The sequence below is a fragment of the Zootermopsis nevadensis genome, unplaced genomic scaffold, assembly GCF_977971745.1.
Source record: "Zootermopsis nevadensis isolate Lab colony 2312 unplaced genomic scaffold, Znev_1.0 Znev_ptg000020l, whole genome shotgun sequence".
Lineage (NCBI taxonomy): Eukaryota > Metazoa > Arthropoda > Insecta > Blattodea > Termopsidae > Zootermopsis > Zootermopsis nevadensis.
Window position 1 is genome coordinate 13,831,331 of NW_028259152.1, and position 26,654 is coordinate 13,857,984.

The following is a 26,654-nucleotide window of genomic DNA, read 5'->3' on the forward strand; positions in this document are numbered from 1 at the left end:
TTTCTGTCTTCTGGGTTGTTGCGCTGTGTAGTCTGGTCGATGTTAACCAACGTTTCAGAGGTCATACTGCCTCCATCATCAGGGCGATGAGTATGAAGATTTCTGTCTTCTGGGTTGTTGCGCTGTGTAGTCTGGTCGATGTTAACCAACGTTTCAGAGGTCATACTGCCTCCGTCATCAGGGCGATGAGTATGAAGATTTCTGTCTTCTGGGTTGTTGCGCTGTGTAGTCTGGTCGATGTTAACCAACGTTTCAGAGGTCATACTGCCTCCGTCATCAGGGCGATGAGTATGAAGATTTCTGTCTTCTGGGTTGTTGCGCTGTGTAGTCTGGTCGATGTTTACCAACGTTTCAGAGGTCATACTGCCTCCATCATCAGGGCGATGAGTATGAAGATTTCTGTCTTCTGGGTTGTTGCGCTGTGTAGTCTGGTCGATGTTAACCAACGTTTCAGAGGTCATACTGCCTCCGTCATCAGGGCGATGAGTATGAAGATTTCTGTCTTCTGGGTTGTTGCGCTGTGTAGTCTGGTCGATGTTAACCAACGTTTCAGAGGTCATACTGCCTCCACCATCAGGGCGATGAGTATGAAGGTTTCTGTCTTCTGGGTTGTTGCGCTGTGTAGTCTGGTCGATGTTAACCAACGTTTCAGAGGTCATACTGCCTCCGTCATCAGGGCGATGAGTATGAAGATTTCTGTCTTCTGGGTTGTTGCGCTGTGTAGTCTGGTCGATGTTAACCAACGTTTCAGAGGTCATACTGCCTCCATCATCAGGGCGGTGAACATTTAAGGTACGAAGAGGAAATTCTTCTACAGTTTCAACTGCTCCCACCCCAAAAACCCTACGTGGACTTTAGAAAACACTGAAGAAATGACAATTTTAACAGCTGTAACCTCGATGTTGTTATTCGGTAGTCCTATTCGATCCGATACGGCATGCTCACAGTGGCTTGCAAGATTCTCTGCATGTCACTGTAAATGCTACCAACCTCATGTTGCTAAGTCTCCCTCCAGTACGTAATCTCAGACGTGATCGCCTATGTCTTCAGGTACAGCTAGCTGGCAAGACACCATAGTAGCTTTCAGAAACATCTGCGACACTTCCACCCTACCTCAACTCACACAACACCCTCTGCTGCTGCAGTATAAATAACTGCACCATCCTGGGCTATTTTTGATTCGGATGGTGAAATGAAAAGTGGTCTATGTGAAACGACTTGTCTTGTTCTACACCAGAAAAGAAGGTAATACGCTGATTAAAGAAGAACGAGAAGTAAGGTTATAATTGAGACAGTTCAGTGTTACTGCTCGTGAGGAAAACTGCCAAGAACGGAAAATTGGAGGAATTCAGTGTAATAAGGAAGAATTGATATTCTAGTGCAATTTGTAATGACGTAAAATTTAGTGATCACCCTCCATTTATCCCGTGGCTTAATTAAAGCCTGATTATGCCACGTAATGGAAATGTATGCGACAACAGAAAATTTATAAGAACACAGCATACGCGTAGAATTATCAAGCTGTCTTGGGAAATTATAAGCACGCTGAAAAGCCATTCTGCGCACTTAAGTAAAGTACATATTCCACTGTATCATAGACGATCTTTTATTAAATTCAAATTACATGATAGGTCGACGCTATATGGTCTGAGCTACTAAAAGGGTTGTTAAATAAACTATAAACAATAATAATAACAACAACGTAACAGGAACATTAAAAGTGTTATAGCTCAGACGGCTAGACGCGGATACCCGGATTCAGCACCGAGTGACCATTGAGATTCGTGTTGGAAGAAGTGGAGGTCAAACACAGGTTTTATCCGAGTCCCTGCTAATCATTATTCTACCATTGCTCCACACTCATTTATCACAACTCCATGGTGGTGTGATTGCCCTGACGAAGCACCACTTTACAGTAAACTTCGGTCCTAAGTTCGGGGCTATTCTCGGAGTGAAGGGATTTTTGTTTCAGAAACAGTAACATAAAACTGGTAGCACACTGGGCAAACATTAGATCGGTTGTATTCATATATCAGAAAAATGCAAAAAATCTTAACTAGGCAGTTTACTTAAAAGGAAAATGCTGGACTAAGCAGATTTTGCACTGGATAATGTTACTGAATATTAAAGCTTACTGAGATGTATCTATTCTCTTACAGGCGTTAGATAATTCAAACCACTGCACTCCGTGCTTGCCCACATGGAGTACCATACGCTTATGTACCTTTCCCTCTCTCATCACATACGTAGAAGTACCTCTCCTCACGAGCACAGAATTACCCCGAATTTCCGCTACCAATGCAATAACAGAAGTATTTTTCTCTTATATTATCCAATTAATAATTAACATTAAATTACTGTTTTTCTCAGAATAATAGTAAAACACGAAACAAATATATAATTGTATAAGTCCATGGCCAAATGTCACAGATAATTCTATAACAAATTGTAAAAAACTTAAAAAAATTCAGTCTGCTTCATATACATCAAATTGAAATAGCGCGTACCAAAGTCCACTGATTTTTGTTTTCAACCGTTAAGTGGACTAAAGTTAAGAATTCACTATTTATAACATGTCTGAAAACAACTACGCAGAATTCCTCGCCTTTAAAATCAGCAGCAATAAAACATATTTTATTGTATTTATTCACTCCTAATCGTAGAATATTTTCCTACGTTATGAAGCATTACAGAGGGCATCGTACTTTAATGGAGTCGACGCATCTTACAAAGAAATACGTCAGCGTGGGACTGGACTCATTGGCGTGATTTCATGAACTTCACGTTCCATACAAGACTGAGAATATTTTGACTGATTAATTGTAATTAATCAGTCAAAATATTTAAAAGCTAATAATTATTAGCTTTTAAATAACTCTGCTGTGTTTAGTAGACAGTTATTACCTACTAATTTACTTCGGAAATGATTATGGGATGACAATTTTTGAGCTGCTGACTAACAATAAATATAAGCGTTTCAAGATTAATTTTGTTCTTTTTGTAGATATATATTGGTTATCAGTTAATAATAATAAAAACATATTAAAAATAAAATCTATTTCGGAAATAGCTGCTGCACTGTGTACCTCAGGGGCAAGGTTTTTCTCGGGTACATAGAAGTAAATACCCTATAAAGTGGTAAATAGATTGAATAATAATACTTGTTCCAATAACGGGTTCTAATAAGTTCTGAACCTGGTACCCTGTTATTTTGGATCTGCTGAACGTCGCGGTCTAGTGATTATATTTCGGATTTCCCGGTATCGAGTCTCGGATCTAAGGCTGGCTATCTTAACCCATAGCAATCTTCGTCGTTTCTCTGTTTCTCCAAGAACATTATAGAATGTAGTTGTACAGCGTTTTTAAATCAACTAAACAACAAATACACCTGGTTGGAGATTCCCCTGGCAGCAAAGGTGATAAATCACATTTTCGCCACTAAATGAATGATATTACAAAATTACCGTCTCTTGAAGAAACGCCGAGACTTAGGTCCTTGTTTCAGGGTGGTCACAGGGCCATACGAACCACGTGCTTTCCTGTGATACAAGGCGAACGCAACATCTTAGCGATATTGTTGCGACTCCAGCAGGGGAGAGGACGCCCTACCATAACTTTATTCGCATTGTATATGGATGAAGCTTGGTCCTATGTTCTTAGTAAGAAAATCCGTTACTAACTTGAAGGGGGTTGGAAGCGTTAAGTGGATAAGAAAGAACCTGCAGAGTACGGTTGATTGTCAAAACTTTTCAAATAGGGGAAGGGTAATGATTTTGTGACGTCGCTCTATGTCCTTTCATTACAAAAGATATGTCTTAGTTGTTTCCCGGCTGCAATTAAATCACCAGGCGTAATACCCAGTATCACAAGCTACAGGATTACACTGGCATCGCATATTTCCCCTTTGCGTTTCACAAACTCCAAAGAACAAGGGGTAAGAAAATCTCCTGTTTTGATGGAAGCCAATGGTCCATCACTGTCTACAGAAGCTGACAACTTTTTCTGACAAGCTTAATTCCGTTCGAATCTGCATACATCATCATTTTCAATTCTCCTCCGCTGATCCTCTAGACCAGTGGTATTCAACCTGGGGTACGCGTACCCCCGGGGGTACGCGAAGACATCTTAGGGGGTACGTGAAATTTAAAATTTGTATATTATTTTATGATTAATCAGTAATGTAATTAATTTAATTTATTTTACATGTGGAATATATACTATGTACGACTTGAATTATACACCAACATCTTTGAGGGTACAAAGTTGAAGAGAAATTATATCTGGGGGTACGCGAACAAAACGGGTTGAATACCACTGGTCTAGATCCTTCGAGTGGTTTCATGTCTACAGATTTTTAGTGCATTTTTAATTTGACCCATTTGTAATATTAATTCTTCAAATCTTACTGCTCAAGATAATTAAGAATATTACCTTAAAATAGGCCGCGACTGTCCCCTTTCACATTAATTCACAACTTTCAAACTCATTCGACGTTATATAATCTCCTCAGTTAAAATTACGTCGATACAGAACTTATAAAAGTTATACTTACGGCAGTGTCATGGTGATATTTATGTAGACCTGTGTAACTCAAAGTTATTAATAATATGTTTAGAAGAGTAGACTTATATAAAATTCCTCATATATCTGTTCTGGAAAAGAATACGTTTCAATATAAAGACATAAGAATCACTATTAATCTAGGTAGACAATGCGTAGCATTTTGATTGCAGAGAAATGAAAAAAAAAAAAAAAGGCTGGGTTGAAGGACGTCTCTACCCCCTTCTGATTTTAATAAAAATCTGTTGGAACATTTTGGCATCCGTTCGTGGTAAACGCAGTCGTCATTGCTTTTATGAGATGGAATGAGAATTTCTGAAGTGACAGTCTGCGAAAGAAGAATAGATAGGAAAGAATAAATCACAAGAATCCATGCAGACAAGGAGGGCAGATGTAAACTTTACAAGACAGACAAAAGGACGAGCAGTCTTTACTAACATTTCTTGAAGCAACAAAAGAAGGGAGAGGAATAAAAGAAAGGTGACATCTTTTAACTCCCTTATCTCTCCACAGCACGAGTGTGGCAGCACTAACAATTGAAGGCAAAACAATGAACTAGGGAGGGCTGTATCGCGAAATACGAGATCTTTCTCGGGAAGCGCGAGTCAAGAACAGAAAAGCATCGTTGAACCCTGGAGCTTGTGGTTCGTTTCGGGTGGTAAGTAATTAATACAACATGGCAAGGACGTTTAGCCTGTTTCAATACACAATTAATTGAGAAACAGTGAATTATTTAGGTAATTAGTTACGCTGCCTCGCAAAGCCTTTACATGTACTAGAGAAACATATCATACGACAACGCTAACATCACTGAGCCGAATGGAACTCGAATCTGTAACCCGTATTTGGGTGTTGCAAATTTGTAGAACAATTGATATAAACTACTTTTGAATTCATTGATGTAATTACATTAGTAGGGCAGAAATTCTAGAAAATGTAAGCGTATGGATACAAATTACAATACAGTGTAAAACGTCGTATATGCGCCAGTTAAACAGACCCAGAAGGAAAATCCTTCGGAAATTTTATGAATTGTATAAGTCGGAGATCATGTTAGTACCTAAAAACATCTGTGAGATACAGATCTCGTACTTGGACAGTGTTGAAGAAATAGTTAATATTTTATGACTTCAAAAGACAATTTGCATATGTTTATCATCAATTAATAATTTACAACGTGAGCGCGAGATATAACTTTCAGAAATAATGCTCGTTTTGATCTGCATTTATTGGGACTCTAAGGGAGAGTGAAATGAACACTCTTGTCTCTCGAAGTTAAACGATATTTTTCGCGTTTTAATTACACAAATTATATATTACATTTAAAAATCCTAATAAAAGAGGCGTGGAAACGATTGGGGACAGACACAAACACAATCCTGGGGTCTCGGGTTCGATTCCCGGCGGTGCCAGAATTTATAACTTGTGTTGGGCAAGGCCGTGGTCTAGGCAACACGGAGTTTTCCTCCGGGGGCTTCCCCGGTTTCTCCGTGTCATCCCAACAGTTACTCCACTCACACACAGAAGAAGGCAATGGCAAACCACTTCTGGATCATCTGCCAAGAACGTATATGAACAGGTCCCAGTCCGAGAAGAGAAAAGGATGAAAGGATCCTATTCATATGGACCTGTCGTCAGACAGAACACTAAATAATAATAATAAATAATCATGTTATTTTTGCTTTGTTTTAATTGTTAATCTGTCTGTTTCCTAGGAATTTTATTATTATTATATGATTATTGTATATACTTCGTTTTGTTGTGCTGTAATTGTAATTGGCTGTCTGGCTGTTGATGCAGCAATCTAATAAAAATAATTGAATTGAATTTAGGTTTCTTATAGTCAATTGATTTTCTGTATCTTTTTGCTAAAGGAAAAGGCCCGTTGAAATACCCGGGGAATAATTTCTGTCGTAATTTTATCTCTTATCCTCTTTTAATAATAATGAGATAAAAATCACCACTGTTACAACCAATAATATTCGGTCAGGCACATATCCTGTATTTCGAACATTGTCTTTATCGATAAAATTACCACGATACTCGCGTTTATATTTCATTGTGCGTTTTTAGGAAAGCTAGTACTGTGTAAATCGGGATGGACTAAAACAGGAGTAGCCACAGCTGGAACTGAGCACCCAAAGTATTCTTGTTGTTGTGGTTTGGTCCAGCCACAATCTTTGACCTCCATCTGCCACAGAGGCGGAGTTTCCACTTTCTTATGATAGTAAAGATGAGGGTTACGGTGATGATGACCGGCATAGGTTACCTGTAGGTTAGCGACTTAACGGACCGTTTAAATTCATCGTATCCTAAAGGTATCAAAGCAATTCTCCATCTCTCTTCTCGGTTTCTATTATTTACTTTTAATTTTCTTCTCCCAACACTACCTTCTTCTTCTCCTTATATGTCTTCCTTCAATATGTTCTTCATCTGTTCGTTTCTTACTTTGTTTCAGTACGTCATATCTTCGTTTTGAATTAAGGGCGAAAGATTTAATCGACGAAACATAACCTTAAAAAAATGTTAACAAAAAGGCTGTATAAAATATGGAAACAACACACTGCATGTTGTTCACAGAATGTATTTATGGAGTTCATTCGGTTGTAAAAAGAAACGTATAACCAAACTTTTATTTACCAGTACGATTTAGATACGTTTTGTTTTAAAGTATAAAATCACAATATTATCTTAGCCACATTTGCTGTAATAAACCAAAGTTCATAATCGTCACAGATTATGTAACTTGTGTAGACAGACGTACCAAAGAACCGAGTTCACTACACTCTAAACATAAAGTATAAAACCATGATATAGAGTCTAGACGACTAAAATGTATTATAATCGAGCAATTACAATGTGTAACCTTGGCAACTATGACAGTTCAAGATTATAAACAAAATATCTTTACGCTTTAAAAAAGATACTGAAAACAAATGCGGTTTTCTTAGAATTTTACACGCACACAAGTCGATAGAAATACTCTCAAAGTTTTGTACACACCTCACAGAGAGTCGGTATGTGCTCGACGAGTCACACGCCATATGACGAGACGATAATCCAACTGGTTCCAAATTTTGTGCAGAATGGTGAAAGCTAAGGCATTTGTGATTCGCTGTCTCAACTCTGGGAAAGATTACGGAGTAAATGGTGGTTACACCTGAAATTGTGCGCGATATGTCCACTCCACAGCTCAGCTGTTACTGACTCTATTCGATAACAGCAGAACACACCAACTCATCTGTTTTCGGGTAGCCATTTTCAAAACTGGCGGCATCTAGCAGAGGCGCGCAACAACAGCAATGCCCCGGACATTTGAAACAAAACTCTGAGAGAATTTATGTCGACTTGTGTGGCTTTAAAGTTCTAAATACACCAAATTTATTATCTCTATCATTATAAAAGTGTAACTTCTTTGTGCTCATTCTATATATTACAATGTTATAGCATGAAAACAATTTCAGTCCAACTCTAAATGTTTTGTATAAATTTCCAGAATTTCCTAACTACCGTAACGAGAAGATTTTGTTTTTGTTGGTACAACGCTGTAATTTATAGCGAAATAGTGATTTTAAACACTTGTCCACTTACACGCTTTACAAAAGCAGCATTATACGTTCTTTGTTAATAAACACTTAACTTCATCGCGAAAACTATGAATTTCAGTGTGGAGTGCTCTGAAAGCCTATAAACAAGTTAACTATGAATCACTTTCGCTACTAACTTACGCGTATGTAAGGAACGTAACAAAATTACAATGCAGAGGTACAGCTGACTATTTACCTAATATAACGCCCAGAATTAGTATGAATGAAGCTAAATCTCCATTCCCCTTAGGTTTTAATGCGTGATAATTTGGTACCAGCGGCAACTTTTCTTTCATCTCGAAATAAATGTGATTTTGCGTGTTCTGACATCGTACTGTCCCTCCATCTAACCAGGCTCAAGATGGTTCTCATCAGCTTGAAGAGAACCGTGACGTCACCTTCTTTGTAGCATGTAAGTGTCAGCTAACCCATAAACCCCTCAGTTACAGGACCTTTAGGGGTTGCAGAGAGTTTTCATCTATGTGAAGTCCTCCCCTTCCATTCTCTTAAGGAATGAGTCGCAGTATCACCAATTCCCAGACACAGAATATCTTAGGGAAGGCAGACGTACAGACGCTGCATTCTCATAGCCCCGGGGCCGTTGTTCTTGCATGCTGCTGTTATTCCCACGTGAATTTCACACACTGTTCAACTCCTTCCATGCATGTTTTCGACCATCTTGCAAGTTTCAGACTTGGTCCTTCGTTGCAGCCTCATATCCTAGTGACAAGCTCTTGTTTCTCTTTGAAATGACATCTGTCTTGCAGAGGTGTTTACCTCCGTATCTCACGGTCTGTGTGAACTTTATCACTGAATATATAGGTATGTTCTGGTGCAGCTTCTCCCTTTTAGCTCCTGTACGGTATGTAACACTGTATGTCTTCGTTGTTTTGGAAGGTGAGAGTTAGATCATCTATTCAAGTCTCTGTCTGACTTAACTGTGTTTTGTTTCTGTGGGATTAGCACAGAAATAGAAGGCTACAGCGTAAGACGTCGTCATGATGTAATATTTATTCGTGGTTTCAGTTATATAGGGCCATTCGTTATGTAAAGTATTTAAAATGCCTGAGGTGTGTATTAAAACAAAACAAAAATAAGAAAAGTGTTCTTATTTACTTATTTATTTAAATCATTCGTAAGTATTGCTCTCTGAATTTTAGAATTGGTTCTACTACGTTGTATTTTTGGTTCCTGCTGGAGAAGAAGTACAAGTTTTGCTCCTTATGTTTCTTTGTCATCAGTCTTCCGACTTCTTTGATGCGGTCCTCTATTTTCGCCTATCTTACGCCAATCTCATCATTTCCACATATTTTTTGTAGCCCACATCCTCAAAAATCTACGTCACATATTCAAATCTTTGTTTCCCCCTACAATTCTTCCCTTCAACTGTTCCTTCCATTACCAAATTAACCAATCCTAGGTCATTTGAATAAAAATTTTCTTGGATATTATTCATCGTCTAGTAAATAAAATATAAAACGTAAAACGACGTTTCGGATATGGGGATTAGCTCTATCTAGTGGGCTCAACTGAGTAGGAACCTGAAGACGGAAATAGAGCCCCATCTCCAAAACGTCGTTTTATATTTTATTTACTAGACGATGGATAATATCCAAGAAAATTTTTATTCAAATGACTTATCACCATCGTCAAGAACTTTTAGATTTGATAACCAATCTTGGGTGCCTCAGAATGTGTCCCACCATCCCATCTCTTCTTCTAGTAAGATTTTTAATAGACTTCTTCCTTCGCCTATCCTGTCTAAGACCAGAACTGTTTGTTTATTTAAATAAACAGTCTTCTGTACATTAGTTTCTAAATCAACATCCCTAAACAACCTCTTCGCCATTTCCATAAACAGTGGATGCGTCTAGTATTAAGAACAGAATTTTTCGTCATATGTGCTGTATCTGTAATTGATCTTCAGGCTGTTGATACAGCACACTAATAATAAAGAATTAAATTTCAAACATATATGGACGTGGTACGTCTAACCCTGCAGCACATCGAACCCTAGACGTTCAGACAATACATTATTTAATTTTTGTATTATTCACTTTATTTTCACAGGAGTGTTATTACCTGTACGTGTCCCTGATTGTATAACGACTCTTCAAACACAGCTTTCCTTAAAATACGGCATTTTCTACAAATTCCATTCCATTAGCAGTTGTCATCGTTTAAAAACTTTCGTATTTCAAAATTCTGTTCCTAGCGGTACGAGTGTTTGATGACCTCCCTACATTTCATATGCCGTTAGGTTCATTAGCTTCATTCACTACACTAAAATTATTCTCGACTTTTTAATGTTCAAGTTATCTATTTTATCCGAATGGCTGCCATTGTACTGACATGCATTTTTTTTTTCTGTTAACAGTCTGGATCGAACCCGAAAACCTTTGCATCTCATTTTGTATGCTGATTTTGGCCTATTCCTAGCGTCATCTCACTGCAGTGGTGTTCTCCTGTCCCTGCTTGTTCGCTGAAACTAACTTGATAGTTTCGTACATCAGAAAGACGAAACAAGGAAATAATGTACGAGTCTATGCACTCTGTCAGAAGTTTACCGACATTCAAGAGGTATATACTGCCTCAATAATTACGGCGACGTGATGATGGCGACAGAAAACACCTTCGAAACATCCGCAAACTTACGCAAAGCCACAAGGCGCCACATTCCAAAAGACAATAATTTATTTCCCCGCCGACAGAACATAAAATATGAGTCAGTAAATCGTGATTCACGGCAATAATATTGCGTTTTGATCAGCGTAAATGGATAATACGGTCAGTTCAATCACATCGTACATGCAATATAAAAATCATTCCTTCTTCCATTCAACAAAAATTACATTTACAAAAGTTGGTATATTCTTCTAAGATATATCATGGCTCAGAATATGAGGACGCTGGCTTATTGCTCCCTCTTCGCGAGTCAGCACGGTCACAATATTATATTAATGATAATAGGAATTTAAGAATTACGAAAGTAGGGCGGTCTATTGAGACTTGGTGTTCCTACGAAGTCTCGCGAAAATCCAAAAAATTGGTTTAAAAGCTAATAGCTCGTCCACAAACAGGACACGGCAACAGATGCCTGTGTTTCCTTGTTTTATAACGAAGAGGTTGAAGAAATGACGAGATAAGACAGCAACCAAAATGATGTTCCCACACAGATTACAAATTTTAAGTAGAATGTCTTTCTTACCTTTCTATGATGGGTTAGGTGTCAAAATTATCCGAAATATGGAATTGTATCACCACGTGTAGTTCGTTACAGAACACCAGTCAACAAACGCGAAACTGAAACATGAGAATAGGTTCATTGTTACATTCTATATTAGATTTTAAATGTTCACGGCGATGAATAAGCGGACTGTGGTCTACCGGGGTGTGCCGTGAAGATAGAGGCGTTATGTTCCGCCGAAACACTGTTAAACACCTACAAGATTACGGGACATCACAAGCCAGAATACCACAATTCAGATTTATGTTACGTCATTGAAATTTTCACACCTATTCCGATATGTACCTCAAACTTCTTTTGCTTTTATGCATTAATGTTGTGCTGTGTTCCTTTAGTTATTCGTTTTAACTAATTTGAGAGTGCATAAACTTTATAAACTTCGGACTTTCTATTCATGAAAGAAATAAATAAATTCTGACATGGATATTAGGCAGTTAGACGTAGTTATTTCTGATAGACTTAAATTTAGTCATGTGATGAACACAGCGTTTTTGATGAACAGGTAAATTAAATGAAAACTGAATTTTTAAGTTTATTAAAAATGCTAAAGTGTTACAGAAACCAAACTCCACGTAAAAACGATAAAAATCATTATCATCATCTATCAGTCAAGGAGACAGGTCGATTGTTTTGGTCTCAATAAAATGTTTATTTACTCTCCTGCGGGCAATATACTTTATACTCTGACAAAGACAATGCTATTAAGTTCATTTCACGTTATTTTATCTCTTTAGATCCAGATTCTCAGTTTTAAGCAATCATGTCTGTGACAAGAAACATCATGTAGCCGAAGTCCTTCTTGTGGTTAATAGTTATTCAGCTGGTCAAGACATTTTCCACCCACTATAAAAACCGTAGGCCCGTAACTAGCTCACCACCACACTTTATCTTCAGACAGTTCAATCCAATGACAACCTATTCCTTCAACATCGACTTCAAAATTATTCCGGTGTATGAGCTTAAGTCTCTCAAGCGGTTCACACTTTTCACATTTCCGACTACAATTCTGTACGCATTCAATTTTTTGGTACTTTTCTCCACGCTCCAAGCTCTTATTATCACATTTGATTATAACACCGTTAACAGTATCTGATGAATAGTATAATAAAATTTATCAAAATTCTCAACATGTCAGTTTCTTTCCGTATCGCTGTTCGTTCTCCCCTTTTAGGTCTAAATTGCAATGACAGTACTGTTTTCTAGAAGAACAAGGTAGGACAGATATTAATTTCGTACTGACGTCAAACCAAACTTTCTTAATAGTTACGGAAACTCTGCCAAGTTTTAAAACAAGTGGCAAAACAGCTATCTGTTTTATCAACTCCTTTGCATCCTTAAACCCCTTAATTTAATGAAAACGTAATCGACTGGCAGCACTGCTTTCATGACTTTAAACAAAGAAAAAGTATCTTAAGTAGGAAAGGATTAGGCAGAATAAGAAACACTCTGGAGTATAGGAGGAAGGTAGAGAGCAAAATAGACTTTGCAGCTTTTTGGGGTCGAGGTTAATTGGATTTTCACAGCAATACGACAGTACAGAAAGAGGTTTGAAAGCAGAGAAAGTAAGCTTTGAGAAAGGGGGGAGGGAACTTTAGATGAAAAGACGCTACTTTTTGGAGTATATTTCCGTTTTTCTCACGGTTTGCTTTGTTTCCTACCAGCTTCTTTCTACATCTTATTCGCTTTTCCATTCTGTCTGCTTACATCTCAAGTAATTGCCTCAGACTGCTCTGTACCGGGATCTTCTTCTCCTTATACCGTACATTGTCCCTCTCATTCGCCAAAATCCTTCTCAGGAAGAGAGCAACCACAGATTTACACTCGACGTACAAGTGTCGCGTCTTTTGCCTTCAGCCCTGTTGGTTAGCGGGCAGTTTAACAGAATTATTCGTTTTCATTAAACGTCCTTTCCCACAAACTAATACTCAGGTTAATTAGTTGTCCTAAGACTTCTCGCTCATCCGAAATTTTTCCTTTAAATCAATCATTAAAAGAGATCTAATAATCCTGCATTGTGACAAAGAACTACTTAGGCATAGATAAAAAGTAAAGTTTGTCCCACTATACGCCATGTAGGCGCTTGGGGGGAGCGGAGGTATAGCTCCTCTCTTCCTTGACCTCGGCAATAGATGGGGGTGAGTGGTCAGCATCACACCCCGGCCGGCTTTATCCCCGGGAAGGACCCCGGTACCAATTGCAGAGGAGGCTGGGTGTGCCCCAGAGCCGGTCTGGATACAGAGGCTAGAGGAAAAATCGTCTGCCCCCGTCGGGGATCGAACCCCGGTCGTCCAGCCCGAAGCTAGTTACTATACTGACTGAGCTATCCCGGCTCATTAGGCATAGATAAGATGATGATAATAAAATGGATGTTAGGAAAACAGGGTAAGAGGATGTAAATAGGATTCGTTTGGCCCTCTTGTAAACACGGTAATGATCCCTACCTTCCCATAAAAGACGTAGAATTACTTCCCTTACGTTGGATACTTACTATCAGCTTCTCAAGGACTTTGCTAATTGGAGTTCGGCTAAATAGATTTACGGAAAATGAGATTAAACACTCCTTAGCAAAGAAGAAGACGGATATGAGTAACAGCGTTCAAGATGGGTCCAAAAACCGCCTGACTGTTCCCAGATCAATTCGCTCGACTGGTTGACTGACTTCCCTTCGAAACGTCTGAACCTCCTCCCGCCTTAGAAACAGAAAGTAATCTTATGAGTTGTTTTATTTTGAGTGTGGTGTGTTGTTTTGTTATGTCTTATTGTTTTGTTGTGTCTCATAGTTTTATTGTGTCTTATTGTTTTGTTGTGTCTCATAGTTCTGTTGTGTCTCATAGTTTTGTTGTGTCTTATTGTTTTGTTGTGTCTTATTGTTTTGTTGTGTCTCATAGTTTTGTTGTGTCTTATTGTTTTGTTGTGTCTTATTGTTTTGTTATGTCTTATTGTTTTGTTGTGTCTCATAGTTCTGTTGTGTCTCATAGTTCTGTTGTGTCTCATAGTTTTGTTGTGTCTTATTGTTTTGTTGTGTCTTATTGTTTTGTTGTGTCTCATAGTTTTGTTGTGTCTTATTGTTTTGTTGTGTCTTATTGTTTTGTTATGTCTTATTGTTTTGTTGTGTCTCATAGTTCTGTTGTGTCTCATAGTTCGGTTGTGTCTCATAGTTTTGTTGTGTCTTATTGTTTTGTTGTGTCTTATTGTTTTGTTGTGTCTCATAGTTTTGTTGTGTCTTATTGTTTTGTTGTGTCTTATTGTTTTGTTGTGTCTTATTGTTTTCTTGTGTCTCATAGTTCTGTTGTGTCTTATTGTTTTGTTGTGTCTTATTGTTTTGTTGTGTCTCATAGTTTTGTTGTGTCTTATTGTTTTGTTGTGTCTTATTGTTTTGTTATGTCTTATTGTTTTGTTGTGTCTCATAGTTTTGTTGTGTCTCATAGTTCTGTTGTGTCTTATTGTTTTGTTGTGTCTCATAGTTTTGTTGTGTCTCATAGTTTTGTTGTGTCTTATTGTTTTGTTATGTCTTATTGTTTTGTTGTGTCTCATAGTTTTGTTGTGTCTCATAGTTCTGTTGTGTCTTATTGTTTTGTTATGTCTTATTGTTTTGTTGTGTCTTATAGTTTTGTTGTGTCTCATAGTTTTGTTGTGTCTTATTGTTTTGTTGTGTCTTATTGTTGTGTTGTGTCTTATTGTTTTGTTGTGTTTTGTTTTGTTGTGTCTTCTGTTTTTGTGTCTTATTGTTTTGTTCTGTCTCATTGTTTTGTTGTGTTATATTGTAGTACCACTGTCACCGGGTAAAAACCCATTTGCAGTTAATAATAAATAAAAAAAGTAACTGAATCAGTTGATCCAGAGAAGAGCTCGTGTGAAAAACATACTGAAATGAATCATTATCGGGTTCCATGAGAGGTAAGAAATTTGAATAGCTGGGCGTATATTAGCTTCTATGAAGGAATATGCTTCATGGGGGTAGTTTAAAAAGGATAAATTAAAAATATATGGAGACCATCGCAGAATCAGGAGCTTCATCCAGTTTCCACATTTCACCAATAACATTAACTAATTAACATGGAAATGGGTGGAGCTGCCTGAAGATCAGTCCATTAGCAGGCTTCAGTATTAACAGCGTTCAACCTTTGGGCTAATTAGTAATTTAACAAAAACTAGCTTATACGTAAATATACGAAGTCTCCCATGACAGGGATGAGAAGTATGTGAATAATTTTCATTTTATTGTTTAATCCATTAAATGGATTTCGTGGCGTTATTACATCCTGGAGAGAAATTTCCCTAGAACTGCACAGCACTCTGTATTTTAAATGAGGTACCACCCCATGGAAGACGTACCAAAACAGGTAATAACTGTTGGCTTGGTGCACAAATATGAGGGCTGCCGTGCGCGGAATAAGACACGGCGACCATTCAAACTGACGCTTCTAGGCACATGACGCAGTCGACGACGGTTGGGCGCTTGTAAAAATTTAAGTGAAGTGAAATAAGAGCATGGATTAGACAGGAGTGTGTTGCTGCTTCACTTGCTACAAAGCTTAGTTCATTCCGTTGCTCTTGTCGCCTGGAAGGATGAACTCCTTGAAAGTGAAGAGAAGTCCTCAGACAGCGAGACAGGGATCCAACACGAGAGGGAAAAGCGATCATGGGGGATGCAGATAAAAGAGGCCACAGGAGCGAAAGGAAGTCGGTGAACACGAAACGAAGGAAGACGAAAGACGAAAAGAAACAGAAATTAAAAATGAATGAAAAGTAAATGAAGACAGAAACAAATAAAGGAAGGTCAAAGGCAGGAGACAGACAGACAAATAAAATATATACAAAAATGCATACGAATGGGAACTGACGACTGAAAAATAAGAACGAAGCAAGAAAGGAAATAAAATAAAATAAATAAATTAGAAAGGATAGAATAAAATTAGCAATGAAAGTAAGAAATTTTAAAGAGGATATGATGTACAGTAGCAAATTTGGTCTGTAAGCAATTACATCATTATTGCACACAAAGGACAGACAATCAAAGTATAAGCTGTTATTATTGTAAAAACGACTGGAAGAAAAATAGAAGGGCGAGAGTTTCCTCCAGTTGGAGCAGGCAGAGCTGTCTACTTTTCGAAGTAGAAAGAGTACAATAGAAAGCAATTATAAGGTATTAGTACTTATTTTTCGCTCAGAATGTGAGCTTTTGAAAGGGAAGCAAATTGCATGAATTCCAACATTAATAAGAATCTTTTCACTCACTCCAGAGTTGCCAGCCACAAGAGGAAATAGTGAAGCGTCCACGTGTCAGCCCGGCTAACACTTTGAAAAACGATTTCTCGCCATTTTAATTGCGTGACCTTTGTTACATGCGTGTGCCGCGTGTCATGGAAGATGAAGTGAGCGACTGTCGAAATTTTACGATCCGAGTCTCGGGACTTGGCTAACACTTTTGAACAGGTCACGCTACACCACTAATGCGGAACTATTGCGCACACTAACTGTTGATGTTGAGTGGGGAGGGTGGAAACACACTCGACAGTGAAAATAACACGCAAAAGTAACCTAGGATAAACTTAACTTTAACTGACATAGTCTATATTATAAGGCCTAAATTTAGTCAGCTATTTAAGTAATTCGAAGTTTTTTACAGAACCCAAAGGCCATTATCGTATCTACAAGAGCTGGCAGTCTGACCCTGTGTAGGGACAGGAAAATTCAGCTGATAACCTCAAACTCTGTTAATTTCAGATCGGTTTTAATATTATTCTCATATCTACGCTAAGGTCCTCTGCTCCTCGAACTAAAATTATACACGCACTTCTTATTTCTGAGATAAGTGATACATGCCCCGACCAGCTGGAAACATAAACAATTAGGCCTATATTTATTAACACTAGGGTATGCGCGTGGAATTTACGCGTACACTGGTTTTAAATGCCTTGAAAAACAATAACATCAAAATTAATGTATAAAATGTACTCGTGTTCTTGATGTAAAAATCAAGTAACTGAAATGAGTGACGGAGAGGAAAGAGATGTTTCTTTAATGCATCCTTTAGCAAAGTTTTATCTCTTGCATTTTTGTTATTCTTTCTTTTTATTATGAGGGTTGCGTTTAAATTTACAGTGACGGGTAAGTTTTTGAAATTTGAGAGATGCATACGTTAAAATGTTATGGCGATGGTAAATTTTCATATAGGACTATAAAAGTATAAAAGAAGATGATATATAGTAGTCCTCCTGAAAATTTTGGGGCGAATGGTAAAAAGAAAAGAAGTTTTAAACATATCCACGGTACTTTCAGTAAAATTTATTGCCATAAAACTTCTACGCTTACCTCGTAACCCTGTTTTTGAATAATTGATGGTTTAATTCGAGATGAAGCTTCCGGACTTGAATCTTCAATCTGCTTAAGGTTATGAAGCATTTATCCAATGCCACTTAAATATGACCGACGCCTGGCATCTGGACGAGGTTTAAAGCGTTACTCTGAAGCATTACTGAAAATGTATTCGTATTCTCTATCGCAATGAGGGAGGAACATTGATTTCTGCTTGAGAAAACTGTGCTCAGAAGAACGGTTTGACCTAAGTTATAGAAATCAGAAGACCAAATAAAACTGCGTATGAAGATTCTGATTATCTGTTCTCTTCACCGAATATTGTTGAGCAATGAAATTAAACAGAACGAAAACGCAGATGGTAGACGCCGTCTTACACTAAAGATATAAGACAGATTCCCATCTTCTGTTTAACTTGCTAACAATCATAACAGGATGCATAAAAATGAATATAAAATCTGTTGAGATTAGCTAAGCATGAAGTACGCACTGAAGCGAATATAAATGTCTATACAATCTTAATTGGAATTTCTTAAGGGAGAAAGCACTCGAGATATCGAGGCGTAGACGGGAGGATAATATTAAAATGGGTTTTGTAGAAACATTTTGAGAATATAGACTTGATTCAGCACGCTCAGATGGAACGGCAATGTAATGAAAAATCTGAGTCAACAGACGGCGATTATCGGCTACTCGTGAAGTGCTTTCTTCAGTGGAGTTATGTAATCAGTTACTTTATTTCCTAACTTCTTGCAAAGATCTGAAAATTTCTCTAATACACATCGGAAATAAGTGGCAGTTGCTTTCCTGATAGGCGTGTTTCGTGTTATATGTTCCAAGAGTTAATTCGAGAACTTGGCAAACCAATTTTTGGGAAGTCTTATATAGGAACTCGGTTCTTGCAAACAGATTTCACACGTTTCACATAGGCTCCGAGCCAGAAAATGAACTGCACACGCGAATAGTTATATGAAAGGGTCGTGCCATATCACAAGCAGTTATTTGCCGGATTCGCGCCTGGTCAGTCCATCTGGGATTTGCGGTGGACAAACTGGCAATGGGATAGGCTTTTTCTCCGAGTCATTTGCTATTCCCCTGTCATCATCATTTTAGCGATACTCCATATTCGTTCATGTATCATCTGGGGGATGGATAATGGGGCTGTTGCCGACCGCAGGTCCACATAAACACAGTATCACCCCATCATAACAATAAAATTAACATATTTATAATCATTAAATCGAATACGCAATCTTGCGACAAAACAGAAATCTGTAACTCTGTCGCAATGTAACTGTGCTAATAGACGTAGTTATTTAATAATGCTTCAAAATTTGACTGTGTGGGAACAATGATAACGTATTATACCAGTCCAGAACCCCTGTAACTGTTTGACTTGAAATTTGAACTGGCCGGAAGATCAGGGGTGAAGGGCCCCCCCCGCTAGCAAGCCATATGTGGAGGTTCCCTCGCCAGCAAGGAATCTGGTATGCAGGTCAAAACACATGGCATTACTCGAGTGGACATAGTCGACAGCGGGCTTTCAGTCAGTAAACCAAACTTTTGTACTAGTTAGGGAAATAGTGTATAAGATTTTCTGTAATTTAAAAAGTAAAATTATTCGGTTTCTTAAATTTGTTGTTCCTGTATTTATTGATATACATAAAAATTACCACGTCAACCCTGAGGTGATCCTTGTTTACCCCACTGACTCTAGTTCGGGATATAACTATCTCTTTCTGCAAGAACAGAGAAGGTAAAAGTAGTGAGGAAGGATAGTTATAGTATGTAGGCTAAAACGAACTTCGTGATTAAATTATCCTCCTAAAATTATCTAGACGAAGGCGAGCAGATCACCGTATTTTCAAAGCTCTTTTAATAAATTCAATAAATTAGTTATTTAGGCAGCATTGATAATAACGATGCAGCAATTAAAGATTTGACGAACAGCACTATCACAGATGTATCTCGCAAAGAGAAGACAGATACTTGCATAATTCCCGACGAACACACCCGTGCCACAGGCAGGTAGGGACACAGATCTGGAATCAGTGCGGTTTGCGAGAGACGGACGAAGTTGCTGTAAATCTCAAAGAGTTTCCCCGAAACTTTGGCTTCTGCAGCCTTCAGAGGTAAGTCACGAGGTAGAGGAGATTTTAATACCGGCCTAAAGGGGCAATAACGCTGCTGAAGTTGCTAGTTAGGGAGGTCCTTTAGGACTAACTACTGAAGAATTCGGGATCCTGAAGTCGGAGTCGAAATAATTCCCGCAGTCACAAGTATGAAGAAACGGAGGGGGTGTGATGCTGGTAAATTTGAGTGATTAAAGGATTAAGAAGATCTGAAATCACTAAGGAACAAAAAGAAGAAACCGAACGACGAAGAAACTTAGAAAATAAATAAGGACTCTATAGCCGTTAAACTTGTCGGACGCATTCTCAACACTTTTAACAGCTGCAGAAATGTTGACGAATATAATGTATCTCCACACACTCTCAATTCCAACCACTCCTGTCAATCTGAAAGCTAAATGAATATTGTAGCACGGCCGCCATGTTGCTAACTGCGTTCTAGAGAAAGGTCTTAACAACCGTTACACTTGTCAAGAGGCATTACATGTGCTCTAGTGTTGTTCCCACTTAACAAGTTTCCGTGCTCGCCAATTTGTCACTACTGACTGCACGATATTAAAAAAAAGTCCTTAGCTGGGGTGAATTATAATGACCATACACAAATTGTCCTAAAAAATTAGTCACTGCTTCGCACGTTTCCATAAAGAAGCCTATTTCATTAAAAAGAAAATTTCAGTAAAAATAACTATATTGGTTGTGAACGTCGGACTTCGGCTGATTTTTCAGTGTGTTTTAAGCAACGGAGAAAGGATAATTCTGGATTCGTCTGGCTAAAGACAGGGCCCAGTAGCAGGTTTCTGTTGATGCAATAATAGACCATTGCGTTCCACAAATGTAGATAAATTACGGATCAGAATATTTTGTGCCAATAAGACAATACTTGCATGTCGCACACGTGTGGACTATCGGACCCTTACACACAAACTACGTAACAAGTAATCCCCTTTCTCTGACTGCAAATGAATGTTATTTCCTCCAGCAAACGAGTTACAGCCACCAGTCTTATCGGCTAGACAACCTAATTCAACGGCAACGCACTCACATTCTGCCATTAACCCATCCACTTACCCCCATACTGGCCACGTGACTCACAGAAGCATGTTCTTAATTAACTTAATATTTTCTCATCTCAGTACTTAACTGTAAAGCGTCAAATACTATATTTGAATGACCGGGTTCGGTAGGAAGAGAAGGGAAGTCTAATAATATCCCATATTTTGAATGGAAAGAATGAGGAAAACCACGGATGTTTGAACGTTTTGAGGATAACCCGACTCAAGGTTTGGTATTGAAACACAGGAAATGTCAATAACTCAGACTAGCCTAAATTTCTTGGATCTCCGTTCGGTTCATATCATGTTTGATTTTAAGTGCGCTTACCAATAATTTTTTCTCAGAATTTATTTAGTGGTGTGGCCTTGTTTAAAGCCCCATAATCTATCTCCAGAGACTCAAGGAATTTACACAAAAAAAAAAATCGGAATAAAATAACTGTGGGCTGAAAATCGATCCTGGGGCCCTCTGAACAGGTAGCAAGAGTGCTAAATATTCCACCAAGACGATGTTGAATCGTTTACTCAGAGTTGTTGCATAACGTTGCTGCAGCAGTTGAAAAACTCTTATGATTAATATTAATGTACAGATACCATAAATTTATTACCCGCTGTTTTTGAAGATGTACGATGTAGTTTCTTCTCTGACGTAATTAACATTAGATTATAAGGAACACGAAACTTCGTGATCTGTAATCTTCTATTAGTTTAACCAATATAATTACGCGAAGGCAATTACGATAGGATATGAGAAAAATTAACGAGTTTAACATTTTATGAGAGAAACTAGTAATTACGCTTTATTCTAGGAATACCAAGAAACGAATAGGAAGAAATATAAAAGCTGTAATTTATTGAAAATACACTGAACTGGTAAAGGATCGTGTCCAATGACAAGTTCTTGAACCATGTTTATGTTTAATTGATTGAACCTCAATGGAATTGTGTTTTGTACACTGTACATAAAATGACGTGATAGCTATTCTTCCCATCACAGACGACGTTTTCCAAAAGTATTTCACGCCTGATAACAATCTATGAAACTGTTTCGTGCGTAAAAATTGGAAACACATTCTCGGGGAGAACGTTTAAGGTATGTATTACAGTACCTATAAAACAGAGGAAATTTTATTCAAAAATAAATCGTCTATTTACGAATATAAATTTAATTTTTATTCGCATCAATTATGTATTTGAATTAGACCAGATGACATACGCTATTTCATCAACTTTTGTCTTGTTCAATCATTCTGCCTGGCACAATATTGAGCACATGATGCACAGAGAAAGTTCAAATAAACGTTAAAGGTGCGTGAAAAGGCTACCCCCGAACTCGTTTGCAGACATATCTCATGAAACATGAGCTGGCTGCATCATTACCACGAACATTTATTTATCAGACTGATCCACTTTAGAGATTTTCGCATGACTCTCTGGGTTTATGTCCACTTCTAACTATATTTACATTTGTTGTAACATTTTTGTATTCTCTGCTTTCTTTTGAATCTTACTACTATCCATCATCTTTGCTATCACCGTGTCGTTTATATGTTAAGAAATATCTCCTCACAGGTAATAGTCTGAGGCGGAGGAAAACACGACTAATTGATTCGTTGTAGGAAATTTATAAATATGATCACATTATTAAAAAGTAATGTCTATCAGTATATATGTTTATATATAGAATTAGTTTCACAAAAAATTCGAATTCAATTTGTTACTTGTAATGTACACTAGCGGTTAGAACGCTGGCCTTGTAATCCTGGGGTCTCGGGTTCGATTCCCGGCGGTGCCCGAATTTATAACTTGTGTTGGGCAAGGCCGTGGTCTAGGCACCACGGAGTTTCCCCGGTTTCTCCGTGGCATCCCAACAATTACTCTATTCACACACAGAAGAAGGCAATGGCAAACCACTTCTGGATCATCTGCCAAGAACGTATATGAACAGGTCCCAGTCCGAGAAAGGGATGGAAGAATCCTGTTCATATGGACCTGTCGTCAGACAGAACACTAAATAAATAAATGATGGCCACGGTGGTCTAGCGGTTAGAACGCTGGTCTTGTAATCCTGGGGTCTCGGGTTCGTTTCCCGGCGGTGCCCGAATTTATAACTTGTGTTGGGCAAGGCCGTGGTCTAGGCATCACGGAGTTTTCCTCCGGGGGCTTCCCCGGTTTCTCCGTGGCATCCCAACAATTACTCCATTCACACGCAGAAGAAGGCAATGGCAAACCACTTCTGGATCATCTGCCAAGAACGTGTATGAACAAGTTCCAGTCCGAGAAAAGGACGGAAGGATCTTATTCATATGGACCTGTCGTCAGACAGAACACTAAATAAAATAATATACACTAAAGGTTTTCAACAGATCTATCTCAAAGGTCTAGACGCATTTAGAAGTAAAAATTAGCGTCGCTATTCTAGAAAATCGGCTTCAACAGGGAGGGAGAGAAACAATGAGAAACTCTGTCTTGGCGCCACTTTACTCGGAGTTCCCATGGCGTTAATGACGTCAGTAACCGGGCAAAACCTACCGTCGCCCTGACTGACTTTCATTCCACAGACGTCTCACGTCTTTATTACGGTGTCACAACTGTCCAGGGCTGATAGAACCATTTGACAAGACAGACAGGTCATTGATTAGATTTTATGGCCAGGAAATTGCGTTGCATTCTTAAATCCGATTTTCCTTTGCGTTGTTACTTACACCCCCTCCCCCTCACTTGCATACAAGCTTCAGTCTCTACCCATAATCCTATATTCGCCTTTTTTATCAGAGCTGGATAAAGGGAGGGTCTCTAATTTGCTTTTCTGTCTCACCCTTTGGGTTTTCTATTCAGCAAGAATCATGGTAACGGGGAGGCAAAGTTACTAACCGTGGATTTACCCCCAAACACAACTGAACGCTCAATGAACTGAGTGCTACTAAAATTTGGTTCGACTGAAAATGTTTTCCCATATCCGGAAATTACAAACGCAGGGGCCCTTGTGTGTCGCAGCAGGGGGATATGACGCTGGTACGAATCACGTTTACTAACGCTGTTCATTACAGAGTACGAGTAATATCAAGACGGCAAACGTTAAACAGACACATCCGACTTTTCAGTTACCCCCACGACACTTAATCACTCTGTTGATAACTGAATCTCTTTAACGGCATGCACGAGACATCACGATTAAAAGAATTTACCATTTCGCTTTAAAATTATGTGATGTTGGATGAGATAAGATAAATGGTACGCCATTTCACAACGATTAATATTAATAATGAGCGAATTTTCTGCAGCATAAATTATATTAAATGAAAATACAAAAAAATTTGATAGGTCGATTATGGAAATAATGAATCATAGAAATGCTTGTTCATTAAAAAATTGCTTCAAACTCATCTGCCTTTTAGACCTGAAATTCCCGATTAAATTCTGGATGTTAAATAGTAGCCTGGGATCGAATTCCATCCTGGCCTATGTAGAATGCACGTCTAATAACATTAAATGGATGGCTTAGGGAACACGAAGGTTCATCACAGAATTAACTAAAGCCCTCCACCGGTTTGTGTCCTGGCCCAGAAAAATCCAGTCACCTTCAACTCCTATCTCCTATAGATCCCGCCTAACATTATCCTCCCATCTACGCCTAGGTCTCCCCAGCGGTCTCTTCCCCTCAGGCATCCTGACCAATACCTGGTGCACACCTCTCGCCCCATCCATGCTCTACATAAAATTTAGTAAAGTCGCCATGTTGACTTTGTTATGACTGGTAGTTGAAATATACAAAGACAGGGTGACCATCAATAGACTACTGTGCGATTGATTGAACCAGGACACGGAGAGACAGACGGGCTCAAGTGGATGATTAATGGAGCATGAAACCAAAAATGACACAGATTCTGGACAGATAACTTACGTCTCTTAAGAAGGTAAAACAAATCTTGGGCGACGGAGATCTGGACGTAATCAAATGTGCTGTCCAGAGTGAAATCAGTCAAGTACAGACATGTGTTTCTAACTACGAAGGAGTTGGAAAATTACGTTACTTATTCGAAAATTAAGACGACAGAACTAAAGAAAATCTGAAAATTCAACTCAGATTCAACATTTCACTTTATAATGACACACACAATGTAGCAGCATTTAATCTCCTCGCCTTTTCCATTCTGTCTGTCTGATTCTTTCTAGGAGTTCCTAAATATTTCATGAACAAAGCGACTTATTTGGCATTTGGAGTCCTTATTACCACAAGGTATTACCGGTGAAATAATAGTAATAAGCAATACCAACTGACAGGTATGTAATTAATAAGAAAGCGGAGAAGATCTTGAAATACAAAGACGTTCTCATTCAAATACAGAGAATGTAGAAAGTGAAAGCAAACATAATCCCAATAGTTATAGGAGCAAAAGGAACTGTCTCCAAGTCAGTCAGAAAATATTTCGCCAACATTCCGGGCGAACACAACATCAGGGAACTGCAGAAAACTGCCATTTTAGGATCTTCATAGATCATTCGAAAGACGCTGTCGTAAAATATGTAGTCATCTTTAACAGTAAAAGTAAAGTAAAGTTTGTCCCACTATACGCCATGTAGGCGTTTGGGGGGAGTGGAGGTATAGCTCCTCTCTTCCTTGACCTCGGCACTAGATGGGAGGTGAGTGGTCAGCATCACGCCCCGGCCGGCTTTACCCCCGGGAAAGGACCCCGGTACCCATTGTAGAGGAGGCTGGGTGGGCCCCAGAGCCGATCTGGACGCAGAGGCTAGAGGACATCTCTAACAGTAAAATTATATAATACATGTAACACGTATTAAAAACAAAATTTATTTCGGAAATATCTGTTGCACTATGTACCTTAGGGGCAAAGTTTATCTCGGGTACACGGAAGTAAATACCCTATAAAATGGTGAATAGATGGGATAATAATAACAATAATGTTATTTCTTTTCAAAATTTTACGATTTTTTGCGGTTCACAGAGAGTAATGAGTCGGTACACAGGTTATTATTAACAACAGTTCTGTGTTGCCTGTTCCAGGGAGTGCACACCGAATAATTAATCAAATTATTCTCCTTGCAACCAGGGGAAAGCTACACTCTGTGCAAAGACATGTTGAAACTAATAAATAATTGTTCTGTACCGCTTCGAAAAGACACGAGGGACATTTTTTGTTAACGCGACACATTAACAAGATTTACATTACACCCAGTACAGTTTATTGCAAGAACGACTCCGGTGAAGAAATGGTAGTGTAACTCATTGGGGAAGAATCCTTCTTGAGACCCTAATTGTTACTTAGCTGGTCAAGAAATTCTCCGCCTTTTGTGATACCCAAAAATCCATTACCGCTTTCAAAGGCTCTCAACAACGAACAACAAATACACCGAGCTAGATGAATGCAGTCCACAATGTCACACCATCTTCAAAAAATACACGCACGCACATGCATGCTACACGCATACATTTTAGCCCTTGTCATGCGGAGGTATCTGAGTTACAAGTGAGATTTATTTTACTTGCATATGTCTATTGAGCCTGTCATATACCGTACCAAAAATGAGTAAACAAACCGCTTGAAATGTCGCGAAAGATAGATACAGTTTTATTATAACTGACTGTCAAAAAACCGAATGTATTCTGAGCTGAATTTCTCAGTGAGAAGGAAAAATATATCCAACAAATATTTGTTTATTTGTTTAAATCTTATAAGATATTGTAGATGCGTCATATTGTGATTTATATAGTATTAAAAATATATTAAAATTAGCC

The 26,654-nt window shown here is 38.4% G+C and overlaps 1 protein-coding gene across 15 annotated transcripts in view; it reads right to left on the reverse strand.

The window, feature by feature from the left end:
- Positions 1-26,654, reverse strand: part of LOC110831748 (CUGBP Elav-like family member 1) — a 1,322,428-nt gene that overhangs the window by 1,064,724 nt on the left and 231,050 nt on the right. For 14 of the 15 annotated variants that reach the window (XM_087351842.1, XM_087351829.1, XM_087351830.1 and 11 more), the window contains exon 4: positions 11,356-11,450. The exons of the other annotated variant lie outside the window; for it this stretch is intronic. The gene's annotated coding sequence lies outside the window, so the exon portion shown is untranslated. The remainder of the gene's footprint in view (positions 1-11,355; positions 11,451-26,654) is intronic. 15 annotated transcript variants of the gene reach the window in all.